Genomic DNA, 16338 nt, shown 5'->3' with positions numbered 1-16338 from the left:
AGCAGCTCCAGACCAAGCTCCTTGCAGAGATGCCAACAGCACAGTCACCACGCTGAGCTCCCTAAGAGACAGACACTGGGTGCTGTGAGTGTTCCCAAGCCGAGCTGGCCATACATGTCCAACTGGACCCTTTGAGGCTGATCTTGCAAGACTGCTATTTGTAGATGAGGATTTCCTACCCCACCCCCACACACACGTGTGTGCACAGACATAGCCCCTCCACCCAAGTATAACAAAGCAAGTCTCGGACAAATTCCGCTTCTTGTACAGCCAATGATCATCAAGCAGGTACAAAGAGCCCGCCACAGCCTCGTGTGTAAATGCCACAATATCCCAGCAACCGGTCTTTCTAGGTGATCGGAAGATGCTGTAGGGAATTCTGTCCTGCGGCTGCTTCTGGGCAGGATCCAGCTAAGCATATCAGCGCGGGTGGGAACTCCAGGGCCCAAGGGCTGACGCAAGACTGTTGGAGGAAGGGTGAAGTCTGGGCCCCAGGTCATGGCCAAGGGAGAATGGCCTGCTTAAATCTAATGTAAATAGAGCAGTCTTCCTCAGCTCTCCCTCCCGAGTGGCAGGCACCCTGTGACAGTCCGGAGCAGGGGCGGAAGCCGGCTTTGCCACCTGACTCAGCCTCTTTCAGACCCTGGGATTCCTGGCAGAACATTTAAGCTCGCTGCAGCCTCAGTTACCCTGACAGTAGAATGGGGGTCCACTGCTTACCCTCCAGGCCGGATGAGGACACACTGAGATAAAGCACAGTGCGTGAAACAGCACCTCCAGCTGGTGCTCAGTGCAAAGCTTAGTCACTCTGATTACCCAACATGCTCCAGTGCTGGCCTCAGAGCAGAGTTTCTTTTTCTTTTTTTTTTTTTAAGATTTTATTTATTTATTTGATAAGTAGAGGTCACAAGTAGGCAGAGAGGCAGCCAGGGGCGGGGGCAGGGGGGGAGCAGGCTCCCTGCTGAGCAGAGAGCCCGATGCGGGGCTCGATCCCAGGACCCTAAGATCATGACCTGAGCAGAAGGCAGAGGCTTTAACGCACTGAGCCACCCAGGCGCCCCTCGGGGCAGAGTTTCTTAACCTCAGCACTGCTGACTCTGGGGACTCGGTAATTCACTGCAGTGGGGGCTGCCCTGCGTGTTGTAGGATCCTGAGCAGCTCCCCTGGCCTCTGCCCTCCAGATGCCAGTAACACTCTCCTCCCACTTACAACAACCGAACACGTCTCCAGCCTTGACAACTTGATAACCGTCCCAGAGAAGGGGAAGGGAAATGCCCCCCACCAATCCCTTAAGAACCACTGCCTCAAGGGACAGAAGCCTCAGGGCCAGAGGCAGTGGTGGACCTCCACTCCTGGGGAGAACGTGCCGGGCAAGAGAGGAGAGCCGGGGGGAGAAGGAAAACCTACCGTGCCTGGACAGTGCGACATTTGAGAGGAATGGATTTGCTGAACATGCAAGTCCCCGTACTGTCCTTCCCTCCCCCAACTTGTACCTTTCTGTGTATAACAATGGTGTGGTGTTTAGCTCACACGGATACAGATTTCTTTCATTAATCTGTTGTATCAAAGAGAACATAAGCTCTTTGTCTCTGAAAGGAACACGCTGTATTTGCTGTCACCTACTCAACACAATGGAAACGCAGCTGTTGGCCAGGTGCTCAGCTGTGGAGCAAGGTGGACAGGTCCGGGGGCACTGAGGATCGCCCTGGGAGGAAAAGGACCAGCGTTCCCATCCAAAATCAAAGCAACCTCTGTGTGACTACTAACTGCCTTTTTTTTTTTTTTTTTTAAGATTTTATTTGTCAGAGATAGAGCACGCGTGCGCACAAGACAGGGAGAGGCAGGCAGACTGAGAAGTGGGCTCCCCGCTGAGCAGGGAGATGCAGGACTCAGTTCCAGGACACTGGGATGATGACCTGAGCCGAAGGCAGACACTCAACTGACTGAGCCACCCAGGTGTCCTTACCATCAACTTTCTTTTTTATTTTTTTTTTATTTTTTTTTTAAGATTTTATTTATTTATTTGACAGAGAGAGATCACAGTAGGAGAGAGGAAGGGAAGAGATCACAGAGAGAGAGGAAGGGAAGCAGGCCCCCCGCTGAGCAGAGAGCCCGATGCGGGACTCGATCCCAGGACCCTGAGATCATGACCTGAGCCGAAGGCAGCGGCTTAACCCACTGAGCCACCCAGGCGCCCTACCATCAACTTTCTTAAGCTACAGTTCTGGTGAGCCAGGAAACGATAAAGGGGTATGGAAGAGAGAAGCAAGAAATAAAAGGGAGAGAGGAGCACCTGGGGGTTCAGCTGATTAAGCGTCCAACTTCTAGCTTCAGCTCAGGTCATGATCTCAGGGTCCTGGGATGGAAACCCCAGGGGGCTCTGTGCTGAGCCGGGGTCGCGGGTGGCTTAAGCTTCCCTTTTCCCCCTCTCCTCTGCCCCTCCCCGCCCCCCACCCCCTGCACTCACTCTCTCTCTCTCTAAAATTAACAAGTAAACCTTTAAAAAAAAAAAAGTGAATAAAAGGGGGAGAGCATGGGGCAATAAAGGACTATACCAGAAAACGGTATTTAGAGTCTGTCATTTGGACAAAGAATTTTTTTAAGCAGTCATTAGTTCTCATTTCTCCTCTTCTTGGAGAGGATTCTGCTTTCCCTTGGTTGTGAAGAAGGTAAAGTGGAAACATGAGGCCATCGGAGAAGGCTGCGGTGGCCTTGCAGAGTGAGTGGCAGTGTGGTGTGGAGTCAGCCAGAAGCTCCTGACCTTGACCGTGGTCACAGCCTGCCTTCCGCCTTCCACGTCCTAAACCACATGATCCAAACAGTGGCCTCCAGAAGCCATTCTCTGACTCTGCTGCGGAAAGGGTGCTTCCACAGCAGCTGGTGGCTTGTGAAAATTGCAGATTTCCAAAGTCTGTCTCCGAGGGGTCTGATTCAGCGGGTCCCACTGGGGTCTGGGGACCCACCTTCTGAGGCAGGTGTGGCCTGCACCCACATCTGGAGGATGGAACCCCTGTTCTGTCTCCTCCCAGAGCTACTCAACTGTACTTCACTTTGAGAAGAAAACCAACTCTCCTCCAAGGTTTTGAGATCTATTTCAATGCATTTTAAAAGTTGTATTCTAGAGACACCTGGGTGGCCCAGTTGGCTAAGCGTCTGCCTTCGGCTCAGGTCATCATCCCAGGGTCCTCAGAGCGAGTCCCACATCGGGCTCCCTGCTTAGCAGGGAGTCTGCTTCTGCCTCTGCCTGCCGGTCCCCCACCTGGTACTCTCGCTGTCTTTATCGCCCACGCTCTCCCTCTCGCTCTCTCTACTAAAGAAATAAATTAAATCTTTAAAAATAAACAAATAAATAAAGTTGAATCCTGATAAACTTAGGAATCAGACTGTAGCTGCAGTGTCTTAAAGTCTTCTTCTAAGAGTTGAAGCAAAAATAAAATAATAAAATATAAAACAAAATAAATCAACCCCAGAAGTCTTGAAGAATAATGTAGACTCTTCTGTAGGAATTTCTGAGGATACAACACAGCACTTTATACTGTAAATATTCAAAATTCCGTCTTCTCTCCCTGCCTCCCTCCCTCGGTGGAGCTCCCTTCTGGCCCTGCAACCCCTGCCTTTTCCACCTCTGCCCCCCAGCTGGTCTGCCTAGACCCTATGTCCTGGGTCAAAGACCTCCCCACACCCTGCTATCAGCAGCCCACTGGGAAATGTGGTCCGGTCTCCTGCCCCAGCTGCTTTTCTCACATTCGAGGCTGGAGTTCTCCAGAAAGAAGTAGCCGCTGTATTACCCTTAAAGTCCAATCAGAAGTTCCAGAGCCACATCTTTAACGCATCAGAAGAAAAGCCAGTGAAAGCGGGGATCCCCTGGTGTTTTGAGGAAATACTGGTATTGATTAGAAAGTGGAAGGCAGGGGCTCCTGGGTGGTTCAGTGGGCTAAGCCTCTGCTTTCAGTTAAGGTCATGATCTCAGGGTCCTGGGATCGAGTCCCTCATCAGGCTCTCTGCTCAGCCGGGAGCCTGGTTCCCTGCTCGCTCTCTCTCTCTGCCTACTCGTGATCTCTATCTGTCAAATAAATAAAATCTTAAAAGAAAAAAAAAAAAAAAGAAAGAAAGAAAGTGGAAGGGATCCCAAAGGACTTCAAGCCACTTAAAACTAAAACAAGATAAACCTCGGACGTTGTCAGAGTGTGAGGAAAAGTGAAATGGAGGCTTCATAAAGTCTAATTAATGCGACTCCTTGTAAACAAGTAGGTAAGAATAGAGCAGAGCCTAGGCACTTCTCCTGTGGGGACGCAGCCCTGCGCTGGGGGGCCCGGTCAGGAGACTGATTGTCACCACCTGGCTCACGAGGTCAGTCGTCCATGCACCGAGTGACCAGCTGCCATGCAGCGGGCAGCGTGTCGGGCACCAAAAAGAGCACAAACAGGCATAAGGTCTGGATTCTGAATCAAGATGCCTGCTCAGACGACCACACGGGGCCCAGGGGTCAACGCAGCCAAATGCACCTGGGGACGATGCCACTGGAATTTGAGCTGGATACTCAAGACAGATATTCCAGTTAGTAGGTATCAACATGAGCCAAGACCTGAGGCAGAAAGACAAGAGGTCAGCTTGAGACAAAGCAAGCATCCCATGGAGGGAGGGGTGACATAGAATTAACACGTGGAGAAGTTTCGAACGTCGCTGGGCTGCTCGTTACTGAGCTCTTGTCCCTCGGCTCCCAATGAGCCTCCTTCTCCTGGGCTTTGTGTCACTGGGGTTGGAGGTCTGCAAACCACATTCTTGCTTTGTCAGCTGCTTCCGGTGCACTAGAAGGAGACTGCAAGGCTGGAGGAGGAGGCCCAGAAGAGCTATTTCCTGTCTGCTTCCTGTTCTTGCCCGCCCCACCCCAGCAGCCCCTCCTCATCCTGGCAAAGGCTGCTGTTGCTTCCCTTTGGACCCAGTTTGGGAGCTTCCAACTGGCAGAACCAGCCTCACCCCGGCCTCAGGACCTCCTCCTCAGAACCCTGAGCTTCACCTCCATGGGGCCCTCTGTCAATCTCCTAAAAGTTTTAACTCCAGTTTCTTCACATTGTACCTCCAACTTGAGGGAAGAAGCACTTCCTAGAGTTGTTTCCTCCATAATCTGGAATTTTCACCTTCCACTTGATCTTTGCCAAAAGGCCAAGAAGCAATTGAGGCTTTAACTTTCAATTACCTGCTTTAATAAACAACACCTATTTGACAGATCTTTATATTAAATTATACTAAAATAGCTGCTTTGATTTCTGTTTCCTTGTTGGATCCTGACTAATAAAACCAAAAAGGGAAATTAAATCTCTATATGATGAGAACTCTCACTCCACAAATTTGGAAGTACAAAAATATCCTTTCATTCTTTTACTTAAAAGAAAGTAAATCCTACCCCATGTGTGTTCAACCCATCAGGCTAGACATTATCAGGACTCTGACTCCCAGCCCAGATGCGAGTTAGCACCTTGCTTACATAGCACCAAAACATCTACCTGTGGGGACAATCTATGGTACAACCTGGTCATTTTGAGATGCCTGATGTCGATCCACTACCCTCATGAAAGCCCATGCTCTAGAATAAAGGCTAATCTGGTTAAAGAGTAAAGGCTACTATAGATCTGCCACAACAAAGATTATAAACAGGGATTGAAAAAAATGTAGCCAAACTACAAGCAGATTAACCACTTGCCAGAATAATGACCTCCACTATTCAAAGGAAGACAACAAAATCCAGATACTCAACAATGTAATATTCACAATCACAAATCACAGCAAATTAAAGTCACAGTGAGGTACCGTCACATACGCATTAGAACAGTAAAAATAAAAAACCTGACAATACCAAGTGGTGGTGACATTTTTACTGCTAGTAAAAATGTAAAATGGTACAACCACTTGGAAAAGTTTGTTTCTTATGAAGTTACATTTATGCTTAGTATATGACCCAGATGTCCCACTTCTGGGTATTTATCCAAACAAAATGAAAATATGCTTACAAAAAGATTCCTCTTCATGTGTTCCCAGTAGACTTACTCATAATAGTCAATAAATGCAAACAATTCAAATGTCCATCAATAGGTGAATGGATAAACAAATTTTACTGCATTTACACAGTGTGATATTACACAGCAAACATTATTTCTAATATGCAGAAGAAACTCACAAACACGCTGAGTGAAAGAAGTCAGGCACAGAAGATTACCCTTATGCTGACCCTTAAACAATAGAGGTTAAGGGTGTCAAACCCCTACATGGCAAAAAATCCATGTATAACTTTTGACTTCCCCAAAACTTAACTACTAATAGCCTCCTGTTGGTCGGAATCCTTACTGATAACATAGTCAATTAATACATATTTTTATTGTTATATGTATTATACACCATATTCTTACAATAAAGTAAGCTAGAGAAAAGTTTATTGAGGAAATACACTTACAGTACTGTACTACCAAATATCCACATATAAGTGGACCCCTGCAGTTCAAACCCATGTTGTTCAAGGGTCAACTGTACATAATGTATGATATTTATCACCTGTAGTGATAAAAATCACATGGATTATGTAGGTCCAGGAGGTGAGGGAAACTAGCTGGGGAAAGATACTAGGGAATTTGGGGCTAGGGATGGAAATATTCTATATGTCATATGGGTAGTGGTTACCACAATGTGGATAGTGTTTTTTTCTTAATTCATCAAATTCTACATTTAAAAGAATGCATTTTATGCATACATTATATCTCAATAAAGTTAAAATGTATGTTTAGAGTTTTAAAAAAAAGTACTGGGGAAGAATTTGTCATTTTGGTGTGTGGAAGATGGATCAAAAAGGCAAGAGACCAGAGGCAAAGGTCTTAAGCTGCCTTCTGAATAAGCTGGAAGCTCAGGTGTTCTTGTAGGTTTGGTCTTTCAAACCTAAAGCCCAGGCTCAGAGTGTAGAGTAAAAGGAAATAATATTAGCATTCAAGGGGTGGCAAGGTGGCTCAGTTGGTCCAGCACGGACTCCTGTTTCAGCTCAGGTCATGATCTCTTGGTCACATGGGGCTCCAAACTCAATGTAGAGTCTGCTTCAAATTCTTCCTCCCTCCCCCTCTGCCCTTCCCTGCTCATACACAATCTCTTTCTCATAAATAAATAAATAAATAAATAAATAAATAAAATCTTTAATTTTTTTTAAATTAGCATTCTGGGATGAAGGTGGTACGAATGCCCAACAAGAGAAACAGGATGAGCAAATTGAAATAAGTGCATTCGATCAGTCACTGATAGACCCACCCAGGCCCTAAGGGCACCATGCCCTGTGGATAAGTAGGTAAACCAGTTCCCTAGGTATGGCAATAGGCCAGATGCCACAACGTATTGGGAATGGAAATCGCTAGAGTTTGGCAAACCAATGCATGGGAGAAGGAGCTTCAGAGACCATCTGGTCTTGGAAACCTGGGTTCCTGCAAGAATACTGGGGTGGGAGGAGGTCATTAACCAGAGAGACCCACTCAGAAGGATAGGCCAGATGTGGCAGAGAAGGGGAAGTATTCAGCCTGGAAACTTCAGAGCTCAAGGTGCCTACAGGACAACCCCAGGTGATCCCAAGCAGTGGTGAGGCATGTAAAACGCAGGAAGGACAACACATGTGGGTTTCTAAGTCCACTGGAATAAGCCTTGTTCTTTTATACTAAGTACCTCTGCACCTGCTGCTCCCTTTGCCTGAAACACTTTCCTTCTCCTCCACATCTATCAAGTCCACTTTGCCTAAAAGACCATAAAAGTGATCCTGGACTCCTGAAGGCAAAGCAAATAGCTTTGGCCCCCTCCCATCCTACTGTGCTAATTGGGGGTGAGTGAAAAGGCTGGACTGAGAAGGGCCTAAACTCTGGGGTCCGAGTGACCTGGATTTGAATCCTAACGGCCAATCATACCAGCGGTGTGATCCTGGGAAAATCACAACGTCTTGAGCCTCGGAGTCCTCCTGGGTGAAAGAGAGAAAACACTGAACTCATAAGGTCATTTTATTTGACAAATAAACGCTTAACTGAGGCCGCTTGGCAGTGGAAACCGGGCATATTCGCTGTACTTGTTAAAAAACCTGATCTCTCTCAGCCGCTAAGCCGTGCGCCCCACTGGGCAAGGGCACCTTTATCTCCGGTGTCCGTGAGCCGCGTTCACATCATGCTACAATGAGCCGGAGGAAGATGCGGACCACGGACTCGCGTGAGCCATTCAGGCAGGGTTTGGGGGATCCGGAGCAGGCTCCGCTGTGAATTCACTCAGAAGTCACATCTGCGACCTGGCGGACGCGGAAGGAGGCCAGCAGCAGCCCGCCACCTTCTGCCAGGAAGGCGAGTCATCGCAGCTGCAACCGTGCGTCGCTGGAGAGGTTGCACAGCAGAAGCACCTGGGGGGACCCGGAGGCGGGGCCGGGAGCGGGAAGGGGTCCTGGGTTCCGATCTGGGTCCCCAGGGTGGGTCCCCAGGGTGGAACGACAGTGAGAGGCGACTCGGGCTGAGTTCGGGGACTGCGGGGAGGAGAAGATGGCCTCGGCAAGGGCTTTCCTGAGAGGGTGCCCTCGGGGCGGCGAGAACCCGCCTCAAGCACCGCAACAGTGGGGACAGTGGGGACAGCGAGGACGTGACCCTGCGTGGGCTTGCCTCCCTACGGCACCTCCGGGGCCCGGGAGCCTTCCCGGGAAAGCCCCACTCCGGAGAGCGACCCTGCATGCTGCTGGGGACCAAAGAACACAGGCCCGCAGCGCGCAAAGCTCAGCCCCGTTACGGTGACCCGCTGCCCGCGGCCAGAGCACCAGCACCTCAGAGGCCGACTGTGACCTAACAGCGACACGCCCAAGGCGACCCCACCCAAGCTCCCGCGAGGACGCCTCTCCGCCAGCGGCCGCCCTCAAGGGAGCGAAGGCCCGGCCCTCGAGGCGTGGCCCGGAAGCTACAGACCAATCCGCGCCGCGAGGCTCGATCACGTGCCCTCCAGCCCGCAAGGGTTTCCCTCCTTCCGCCCTGCGGCTCCTCCCGACGTGGTGAAAGGCCGCTGGCCGCGCGCCCTGGAAGATCTTCTCGCGAGAGCAGCCCAAACTGCCTGTCCTCTCACCGGTCCGACGCGGCCTGGGACTGCGTTCCGGAATAGGGGGCTGCGAAGCGCGGTGTCCCCCGTACGGGGTGCTGGAGGCCCCCGCCGGGACAGGGCAGAAGGGTCGGAGGGGAGGGGCTCAGTCGGCGCGCGCCTCCCCGCCAGAGCAGCAGCTTTCGCCGGGGCTGCCTTGGCTTCTCGTATCAGCCCCGCTGCCGGGACCCCGAGGCCCTGAACGTGCGCTTCCCCAGGCCGGAAGCGGCGACCGAGTTACCAGGCGGCCGTGGGGGCCTCGGGTCCGGTGATTTCCCGGCTTCTCAGTCTTTGTCACCACTCCACCCACGGCAGACCTGAGGCAGAACATTCCAGCAGGAAGCCCGGGGTCGACCTCATCTGAGGAGATGCAGCTCGGTGTCGCGCACCGCACGAGTGCCCAAGCTCCCCAGCAGGGGTCGGCGCTCTTCCGGCTGCCCGGCAGGGCGCGCCTTGTCCTCCCCGTCTGAGATGCGGGAACAGGTTCCGACAGGTTTGAGGAACTTGCACAGGGCTGCGCACAGCCAGGCTTTGCCTCTCCGTGTCTCGGACCAGAACAGCCGCCACTGCTGCTGAACGACCAGCCTCAGGACCCTGAGATCTGCGGGGGAAGGCTTGGCCACACGCCTCCGTGCACTGGTCAGGGAATGGGCTGCACACTTGACCCCCTGTCCCGAGCCGAGCCTCGGGTAGCCAGCAGGAGACAGCCTGTCACCAGGACCCACCAGAGCCCCTTGCATGTTTCTGGCCACATTGCTGCCCCTGGTCCCAGCCTTTGCGCCCCGCGCCTTGCCCCTTGCCGGCGTGGATCCGGAGGAAGGAGGAGGCAGACCGCGGACCCCGGCTGTGATGATAACCTCTGGCCTGTGAAAGGGCCGCTTCTGAACCGCAGGGCCGCCGGGAATCAAAAAAGGGGCTTCCTCACATCGCTGCTCTGAGGGACCTCCTAAGGAAATAATAAAATTGTCCCAATATATGTTCACTCATGTCAAATGAACATTTGTCTCAGGCCCAACATGATGCCTTCATGGAGCAAATATCTCCTTCAGCCACCTCCGGGTGAGTCGGAGGCCACCGTCGCCACCATTCATGTTCCCTGGAAATGCCTGGAAGTCTACCATTAGCAGTGCTGCAAGATGAACAATCATCGTCTCTGGATTCATTGATAGATGAAGTATTTTAATTCCTGAATTTCTGATAGGAGAGGTGGTGCATTCAAGCACTGGGCTCCTAGGGAGAGGGAAGAGAGGACGCGAACAAAGGGGAAGGGGCTCCCCTCCCAGGAGGGCCTCTGGTTAGGGAATCTTAAGAGGGTCTCTCCACTCAGTGCAAATCCCTGAGGAAGTTGTTAAGACCCGGTATCTCCCCCTCACTTCATACTCCCCAAGCCTTAAAAGGGTGCTCTTCTTCCCTCGGTGAGGTTCTGAGACCAGGTGAACCTACTGAATACAGCCACCAGTGGCCACATTCCGGGGAGATCATCTCCGAGCACTCTGCAAGCCAGACTTCCCTTGGAGTGGCAGCCATGGGAACCATTTCTGGTTTTCGTTCTGGGAAGCAAAGCAAAGCCATATTCAGAAAATAATGAGAGAGAACCATTAAGTCGAAAGGAAAACAAGCCAATAAATCAACTGTATGTGGCACTACAGAAGAGATTAAGAACCCCAAGGTGACATATGCATTAAACATTATTATTAATGTGGGGAAACTTGATTCTAGTCACAGTATTCTTTCCCTTCCCAGGCAACATGCACCTCTACATGAATTAGGAAAAGGCATCCCTTCCTCAAGAATGTTATTGCTGTCTGCCAGATAAAAACCTAGGATGACCTTAACAAGAATGGTGTCCCTGAAGTTGCTCAGTGCATGATATACACCACTGTACAGGTTGGCCTGGACTGCAAAGCACACTTGGATATCCTTCATGGCAGAGGGTCACATAGGCCACTGATCAGGCTGAGGATCCCCAAGCGCCAAATACAGTTTACTTTGTAATCAGGAGCTAAGATAAAAGCCAGCGAGGTCTCATAGAGCAGCCCCTACATCTGTAGGGCTCAAAATTTAGGGCTTCCTTTGGTCATCTCAGGGACACTCACAATAGATAATCATACAGGGGCCGTGCACCCTGGCTTGTATGCAGCCACTGCTTGCCATCACAGGATACTTAAATTGTAGGTACGGCAAAAAAGACATAATTTAGTAGGTTTGTTTTTTGCAGAAATAATCTGGGGCTCTTATTTGATGTTGATTTGGGTCAACTGGTCCAAATGCCATGTATTGTACTATAGTTGTGTTGCATAGAATTATCTATTTTCAAGGGAGTGGCATTTGAAACAAGAACAAGGCACACGGGTGATGGGGAGTGGTTACGGTTTTGTATGGCTGTTGACCCATCATCAGCCTTCTCGTGAAACAAGTCTGACAAGAGTGCTTTATATTTTCCAGCTGATTAGTACGAATTACTACAGGGTTTCAGAAAGTGCATTTCTAGATGTTTCTTTTGAAGGAAAAGATTATTTTAAAAGCAATTTTTCTAACAGTAAGGAAAGAAAAATATAAGATCATATAAAATGAAGGTAACGGGCAGGGGACTAACCTGGGAGACAAGGTCTCCTAGAAGCTTGTGATAAGGTTATCCGCGTACACTGAAGCACATGCTGTTTCAGTATACAGTGAAAAGCAAGTGTAGGGGAGTAGAAAATAATTTTTTATTCAGATAGCAGTAGTGTACTAGAGAACAAATTTCTTGTTCGAGAAAACAACTATGTTATGCTGTATGGTAAATTAATATTTTCCAAAATTGGCCACTGTAATATTTCTGTTCTGACATGTTCTTCCTGGATGTTGCCATATGGGATGGTGTCTCTATCTGCCCATGAAACTCAAAGGGCCTTTGCGAATAGAATTTGATGTCTAGATACAGCAGAAGCAACATGGCCAACTCCTGAGGCCAAGCTACAAAGGTGGTAGGGGCTCCACTCAGTGTCCTCAGTGTTCTGGAGGTTGTTTTCTCTCCCTGACCCCCTCCACACACCTCTCTCCCTTCACCTCCCTCTCCTACCTCTCTCCTCTCCGCACCCTCCCCCACACACCTTGCTCTGTCTCCATCTCTCTCCTTTCCCCCTCTCTGTCTCTCTATCTCCCTTGAAACCCAGCACCTTTCTGTGAAGTGCCCAGAGGACAGCCTGGCCCTATAGGAGGGCAGATCTGTGGACTTTCAGAGGGTAGGGTCCTGGAGAAACATGGGACTAAGTCGCAGGACAGAGATTCAAGGCAACTTGAAGTCCAGGGAGAAAATGCTCTACAAGAAAAGGAATGAAATCTCAGTATATGAGTTGGCTCTGCAGGAAGCAATTATTGTCTTAATAACATACTGAGAGCACATGGGGAGGAGGTGGGGTAAGTAGAAATTCTCTTCTTGCAATAGAAAATCAACAGATGATGTGAAAAAGAGGTGTCTCGGGAAATAACAGGATAAGCTCATGTGGATGGAAGTGTGGTTGGCAGAGTCATGGTCTCCAAAGACGTCCCAGTCCTCCTCCTGGGAAGCTGTGGATATGTTCCCTCACAGAAGGGACTCTGCAGATGTGGTGAAGTCAACAACCTTGAGGTGGGGAGATGATCCCTATCATCACGGTGAACCCAGTGTAATCACAAGAATCCCTTGAAAGATGGGAGAGTCAGAGAAGAGCCATGGAAGTGGAGACCCAAGGGACATGCTTGCTGGCTGTGACAATGGAGGAAGGGCCACAAGCCATGGAATGCGGGTGGCTTCTGGAAGCCGGAAAAGGCAAGGACGCAGCTTCTCCTCCGGAGCCTCTGGAAGGAACCAGCCCCACCTACACCTCAACATGAGCCCAGGGGCTCTTCTATCAGACTTCTGACCTCCCCAACTGTAAGCCAGTCAATGTGTGTTGTTTTATTCCACCAAGTTTGTGGTAATTTTAAAAGCATCCAGAGGAAACCTACACAGGTAATTTTAAAAGCATCCAGAGGAAACCTATGTCCAGAAGGAAGAGTGAGAAGGGCTGGAAGGGTGTCCTGGGAAGCACGGCCATGCAGAGAGAGGAGTGGCAGTAGGGACCACGTCAGTCTGCTACTCTTCCACTGTGCCTCTGTTAGTTTGGTAAAAATTGTACATACTCAAAAGGGACCCTCACATAGTAGTAACCTAGAGAGAGGAAGACATGAGAAAACTGTACTCGCTATAGGGATGGAACCTGAACTGTTTACCCACAGGGGTTCCGTGTGCACCTACTGTGTGCCACACACACACACACACACATGCGTGCACGCGCGCACGCACAATGTATGAGCGACTTTGAAAGGTGCTAAGACCTCAGCACTCGGGTCCATCAGTCCCACTTGCCTCCCATCTCAGAAGACCCGGAACCAGGCAGAACTGCCGTGGATGGCCAGGCCCCAAGGCCAGTGGGCACTGGGAGTCAGCAGAGATTGCGATGGGTCAGTCATCAGAACGATCTGCTGGAACTGATCTTGAGGAACTGGAGGACTTTTGATGAGGGGCAGGAATGAGAAGACAAAAGCCAGAGAAGGAAATGCGAACCATGTGTGTTGGGGAACACTGGAGACCAATGGAAGGCTCCAGGTGGAAGGGATTCGCCCCCAGGATGAGGTATAGAAGCAGCATCCAATCTCCAGCTGCAGATTTGCACACCTGTCGTGTGCAAGTAGGCTTCCCAGGGACTCTGACATGGCTCAGACTCTCTCAGAACAATACCTTGGAGAGAGCCAGCTCTGGTGAGCAGGTCCCAGCTTAAGCTCATGGCTCTTCCTCTGAGATACCATCTACCAAGAATTCATTCAACCAACACCTGGAGGCCTTGAGAATCCTATGATGAGCAGCACAGCCTGGGAGCCTCCCGGGGGCTCAGGCATCAGAAGGGGATTGGTGAGCACCTGCCTTTATGCCAGAGGGCACTTTGAGGAAAAGAAAAGGAGGCAAGGGAAGAAGGGGCGCTGTTTCACATGGTAGAACCAAGAAATGACTGAGAAAATGGCATCTGAGCCACTGGGCATGCCAGCTAGCTGCTTGGGACTTGCCTCAACTCACATATTGTGGCATCTTGGGTAAATTTCCACCAGACCAAATGAGGTTCCTTCGCATCTGTCAGTAATACTAACAACAGCCCCCTTGCCACCAGAAACCATTCCAGATGTTTGCTCCCATTTGCAAAAGTTACGGCTCAGCTGCCCAGCTCCACTTGCGACACTTCCAAGCTGTTTGCTGCCCTGGGCTGGGCCATCTCCAAAGACAGCCGCAGACACATGGTGAGCTTACGTAGCAGGGCTCTGAGAACATGGCACACTCGGGAGCTCCCTGAACACACTGTTCTCCCGCAGATCCTCCCTGGAGCCCCCACTCACTATATAAGGCTGTGCAGCCACACACTCCTAGAGATACAGTCATCAGCACGGGTTCGCTGTTGCTATCTTTGGAAAGAGTTCACGTCTTTTGAGTCTCACTGAGGGCATGTCCACCTGTGGTTATCTTTTGGCAGGACGTTAGCCTCATAGAGGCATGCACATGGCCATGCCACTCAGCACAAGGAATTCGGGCATGTGGCCTTGGAGCCCTGAAATGATCCTCCCCCTTCTAGGGACTGTGGAGGTAAGACTGGGTTGAGAGTTCAGCTTAACTTTCTGAGCGGTAGCGTCTATGACTCCTAAATTCCACTGTGCTGGAAAATCAATTAGGTGTGTATTGAAAATGCAGATCCCTAAGCCCCACGGCCCAGAGGTCCAATTCAGACAGTCAGTCTGAAAAGGAAGCTGCAATTCTGTAACTTACAACCCCCTGGATCTCAAGATGCTGGTGGTCTGCAAAGCACACTTCGAGAATCTGTTTTACGACCCAAACCTAGTTTTGGAGGCAAGTGTTGTGAGATGCCACCTCTCGGGTGACACGTAGCTATAAAGAACACAAAACGGGGCACCTGGGGGCCTCAGTTGGTTGAGCGTCTGCCTTTGGCTCTCATCATGATCCCAGGATCCTGGGATGGCGCCTGTATCCGGCTCCCTGCTCAGTGGGGAGCATCCCTCTCTCCCTTTCTCTCTGCCTCTGCCTGCTGCTCCCCCTGCTTTGTGTGCACTCACTCTCTGACAAATAAATAAATAAAATTCTTTTTAAAAAACTATGCTTAAAACACACACACACACACACACAAAACAGCTTCCTGTTAAAGCCAAACACAAAGCACAACCATCCTTCCCCCCCAAACACACACACACACACACACACACACACACACACACACAGTTTAAGCAGAGAAGAGGTCTAGAAAGATGCTGGTAGAGGTGAATTTTTCAACTTAGATCCCTGTAAGGGCCTACTTAGCCAGAGAGAGCCATTTTGTTGTTTATGCAGTAAACTTAGATTGACCCTGCCCCTCCCAGAGGAACGCACTTAAAAGCAAGTCCGTCCGGGAAACCAGTCCCAGGTAGCAAAGCCCAGATACAAGGGCGGGTCGGGCCAGGTGGAGACACCCAATCAATGGGGCACACATACTGTCTCCCTAGCTACCAAGAAGAGTGTGCCCTGCCTTTTGGGTGCCAGTTCTGACCAAGGTGATAGGCTAGTTCAAATATCTACTAGGGTAAATTGAAATCCAGTTGGCCACTGTGCGTGACCTAGCATGACTGTGCAGTTTTCACTGTGTATTGCAATCTCATTGGCCACCTATGTGTGGCCAGGCCCAACCACATGGCCTTTGCTCTATAAAAGTTAGTCTGTGAGGCTGGGACGGGTCGCCTCTTTGTAGGAGCCAACCCGGACCGGTCGGTTTGATTCTGATTCTCGATGCTTGGCATGAAATAAAGCTTTGCTTGACCTTCGCTTTGTATCAATCTCGCTCCTTTGATCACAGACCCATTATTGGAGGACCTATCAGTCCCGGGTTCCCAAGCTCCTCTCTCCAAGATCTGCCTCCCCCTTGGAACATGGTTTGTTTGTTGGTTGGTTTTTAACTCTGATTTCCATTATGCCCACCAAACTTCTGATCCCAAATCGAAGTCTCTTCCCTCTTATCTCCTGAGTATAACCAAAATTAGCTGATATTTGCAAAAGAATGTTAATAAAACACTACAGAAAACTGGAAGAATCCTTATGGAAAATGCAAATAATTATGAACATTCAAGTTTCCAAAAATGTAGGTTTCTGGTGCTAAGATGAGCATTCCTTCCCACTGCCACCCTCACTCC

The 16338-nt window shown here is 50.1% G+C and overlaps 1 long non-coding RNA gene across 1 annotated transcript in view; it reads right to left on the bottom strand.

Moving 5' to 3' along the window:
* Positions 1-16018, bottom strand: part of LOC132012397 (uncharacterized) — a 30842-nt gene extending 14824 nt beyond the window's left edge. Inside the window, exons 1-2 of the long non-coding RNA XR_009402606.1 lie at positions 8952-16018; positions 7926-7975 (exon numbers count right to left, since the gene is read on the bottom strand). This is a non-coding gene — a long non-coding RNA (uncharacterized LOC132012397). The remainder of the gene's footprint in view (positions 1-7925; positions 7976-8951) is intronic.
* Positions 16019-16338: the final 320 nt, after the last annotated feature.

Source organism: Mustela nigripes, chromosome 2, assembly GCF_022355385.1.
Source record: "Mustela nigripes isolate SB6536 chromosome 2, MUSNIG.SB6536, whole genome shotgun sequence".
Taxonomy (NCBI): Eukaryota; Metazoa; Chordata; class Mammalia; order Carnivora; family Mustelidae; genus Mustela; species Mustela nigripes.
Note: the sequence above shows the minus strand (reverse complement) of the source record. Positions and strands in the feature narration are given on the sequence as shown.